Consider the following 4,115-nt stretch of genomic DNA (forward strand, 5'->3'; position numbering starts at 1 on the left):
GTAGTTTTATAGTATTTATTGGATAGATTATACCCTTTAGCTGTTCAGTTCTGTAAGTATATGAAGTTGATATTAGCTAGTAAATTATTCAGGCTATCCACAAGGACAGCGAGACTGCAGTCCGCCGCTTAATGGACGTGCCACTCATAACTTTCAAATGTAGAGTAGAAACGGTGTTGCTTTAATAACAGTGACGCACGGCACTCCGTTCTTTTCCATCTCATAACTCTCCATGTTTTTCATGACAGAAAATAAGTGCAAATCATTAAATGGAAACTAGAAGCTTCTGTGCTGAGTTAGTTCATGATACCTCTGCTTTTGTATTACAGGCTGGGATTATTTTTAGATGCAGGGTCAGACAGGGTTGAGTGACAACAGATTTTTTCAAGGAAGGCCTAATTCCCTCGTGGTCTCTCAAGCAGTGCAACCTGTGAAGGGAATTGAAGGTCCTGTGCATCCAACAGTGGCTTCCAACCTTCATGGTGATTTCCTTAGACTTCCAGTATTTTTCAGTGATAAGGTACAACTTTTTCGTTATTGCTGTTCTTTTGCATTGTTTCTAATCTTTTGCACTGAATCCCAAAAGCCTGCATCATCATAAATTATACAGTTAATTGCAGAATCTCTGCCACTCTGTTTGTCTTTGTTATTTCTTCATATTTAACTAAAAATAAGTTTGTCAATCAATTTAATGAATTGATGGATTTCATGAGTACTTTTTCTGAAACAGCTTTACTCCAATAACACACATTACTCCAAGGATAATTCACAAGTCAGTGTACAACTTCTGTAAGTTCAGAACTTAAAAGAAAAAGAAAAAACAGTCGCTGTATACCGGCCTGTCTCCTCAGAGTCAGTGCCATCAGTCATGATCTGATGCAGGAAACCATTTCCAGTCCATTATCTTTCTTGCTTCCTTGCTCAACTGCTAAGACCGTAGTCTCCACCTTCCCTCACCCGATAGAGCCTGAACACCAAATCAAAGATATAAATCTACTTCTGAGCTGTGGCAGACGAGGTGAGTGAAGTGATACTAATAACACAGAAGACAGAGAGAGCAGATCACGTTGGAAAGGTTGTTGAGCATCATTTATCTGAGGCGCTGCTTTGGAAAACCAACATGGATCTGCACTGTTCTGAAAATGTCTGCTATTAACAGTGGAATTAATAAATGTATCTGTAAGACAATATAAGTTTTGTTCCAATAGATAAATGTTACTTTTCAGATTTAGATTATCTCTGTCATTCAACACGGTGTCACTGCAGAATGAAGTTACGATGCATTTTAGGTCAAAAACAGAAACAAGTTATATAAAACTATAAAATAACATAGAATAAGAGCCAGATCAATAAAAGTGGAGACAGTTTTAATATAAATGCTAACTTTTGCACTTTGTGCAAGACATGTATAAGCAACAATAAGTGCAAAACAATTAAAAACAGATAGCTAAATTGGTACATAAAAATTTTTTTTTAAGTTTTGTTTTTAAGATCTCATGAGGCAGAACTCCCAGATCATCATGCTTTCAACAAAAAGAACATATTACAATTTAAATAAGTTTTCCTTTTTAAGTGCGTTCAGGTTTGAGGATAGTTATATTCACTTTCATGTCTAAAGTTGACAGTATATGCAATAGCATAAAAGAATAAAATAAAAATTAAGCCAAAAGCTATAAAAGAGTGATGAAAATACATTTGGGACGACTTGGACAAAATGGCCACGCATGACAAAACCAACTCCATGCGCTCAAAAGGAGAAAAAAGAAGCAAACTGCAACGTCCAAAAGCAGCAGATTAAAGACTTAATAGGCTTATGAAAGTTGAATGTAATTTTTTATTGTGAATACAATTGGGATTTTGGTTGTTTCTGGTTTCAAAATGTGACATTTGGAATATTTCATAACTTGTTTTATAATATCTAAAATAAGACATTACCCACTAAACAAAAAAGGCAATTGATATGTCCTCTAATCAGAGGGGGTAGTAACTAGTCACATTTACCTAAGCAACTTTTTTTTTTTTTTTTTACTTTTAGGAGTATTTTTACTATGCTGTTTCTTTTACTGTTACTTGAGTTATTTTATTACGAAGTATTTCTACTCTTATTTGAGTAAAATTTCTGGATTCTCAGCCCATTGAATGAAAAATAGACATGTTTTAACCAAAAATTCACCAAATAAAGACACACACCTGCAGTTTTAGTTAAAGTTTCATAAATGTTTCATTGAAAGAAACTGATTTCAAAATTTGTTTACTTTGCCTGATGTAATTTTTTGTTACTAATATGAATTATTGTCATTTTCGTCCTTAAAATACCAAAATTTCCACTTAACTTTATATTTTGGTCCATCTGCTGAAGTAATTTTTAAATATTAAATTACTGATAATTTTATCACTCACTTACTCTTACTTGAGTAATTCCTTGGTTGGCTACATTTTACTTTTACCTCAGTAAAGTTATATTGAATATTGAAGTAGTGCCACTCTTACTTGAGTACAATTTGTGGGTACTCTGCCCACCTCTGCCCCTAATATGATCAAATAAAACACCAAACATCAACCTATTTTCAGAACAAATCAAAGGAAACTTGTGAAGGATTTATTTTAATGGGTGGAGCCCTTCTGGATCTTATGACACAGGAGGCAGCAAGACCTAAAGTCCATTCTATACAATTACAAATCTAAAGCACTCATCCATTTCAGTTGTTTTGGAAGTGCCTGACATTTCCCCATGGCTCCTCCATCCTTGGCAGCTGACAAATGTGTAATGGTTTCTTCTTTCCAATAAAGCAAGCTCCTTTCAAGTTCTATACACGCAGTATAGAGAAGATAAGGCCATGGAGACGCGTTTACAAACTCTGTTCACGTCTTTACACTATCATAGATTCATTTTTTCCACACTTTGAACATGACGAGGTTGTTCTTTTACTTGTAATTATCTAACATCTGATTAACTTAGATGTGTTTCAGATTTTCTGTAATGTATTCACACTGTGTGAAAATATATATGCTTCTCTTACAGAGTTCTTGTTTTCTGCTAATGATGAGTAAATAAAACTGTAGTTTTTTAAATTATGTCACTTGGTAAATTTAAAAAAGCGTTTAAAACCAGCATAGCACAACATGAAAAAGTAATCACTGCATTTGTTGAACCATTATAGCAAATTTTAACCAATTTATTTGGAAAGCTGAGTTAAAATTCACTTGCCAAATAATCCAGGGTGAATTATTTGTGAAAATACCCTGTTTCTTATTACATCTATGTAAAACTCTCATCAGTTCAGTTCAGAAAGAACAAAACAAAAATAAAAAGTATTACTGAATTATGATGGTGTTACGTACAAATCTATACTACCGACGCCATATTTGATAACCTCACAAATCGAGGTTACTTTGCATTTCAAAGAAACTTATTGCACAGTCAAATATCACATTACTGCGCTACATGTAGCACAGAAACAATCCCACAAAATTACTCCCGCAGTACATACCGGAAAGGAAACCATAAACGAAAGATGTCGGCAGAAATTCACTCCAACCGGACATCACGAAGTGGGTGCTGACGCCATGTTGTCAGCTTAACTGCTACTGCTGTTCAATAAAGTTTTGTTTCAAATAAAAAAAGCTCGCTAAGTTGCAATTCCAGAAAAGAACACACGAGGGCAGGCTTTCCCCCGATTTGACTTACATAAATGAACTTAGTAACTGAAAACATAACTCGGATCAGGACAGCAGGCTGAGTTTGAGTTGGTGCCTCCTGTGTGCAGCTTTTCAGGTATACATGAAAAACCTACGTGAATTCTCAGTATCAAATGCTTCCATTTTATAGCTTTATCTGATTAATGGATGTGGACAGGCCGGCGTTTGAAGCCCTGGAAACAGCCGTTGTTGGTTTCCCCTGTGGGATTCGGGGTTAGAGATCAGACATGGCTCAGCGTGACCCCACTCATGCCACTGTGACTGCCCTCGGTTTGCTTTATGGAGCATGTGGCTCAGTGTGATCCCCACGTATACTGTTTCCACATGTTATTCCCGGCTAATGCAACCTTGGCTGACTGTAATGGGCTCCTGCTCACCATCAATGCCTCTCCGACCCCTTCATCTTGATTAACATG

At 35.8% G+C, this 4,115-nt stretch overlaps 1 long non-coding RNA gene across 1 annotated transcript; it reads right to left on the reverse strand.

Moving 5' to 3' along the window:
* Positions 1-713: 713 nt before the first annotated feature.
* On the reverse strand, positions 714-3,584 carry LOC114147487 (uncharacterized). Its single transcript, XR_003596067.1, has 2 exons — positions 3,492-3,584; positions 714-967 (listed from the first exon to the last, which is right to left on the reverse strand). It is a non-coding gene; the product is annotated as an uncharacterized LOC114147487 (long non-coding RNA).
* Positions 3,585-4,115: the final 531 nt, after the last annotated feature.

This window comes from Xiphophorus couchianus, chromosome 7, assembly GCF_001444195.1.
Source record: "Xiphophorus couchianus chromosome 7, X_couchianus-1.0, whole genome shotgun sequence".
Taxonomy (NCBI): Eukaryota; Metazoa; Chordata; class Actinopteri; order Cyprinodontiformes; family Poeciliidae; genus Xiphophorus; species Xiphophorus couchianus.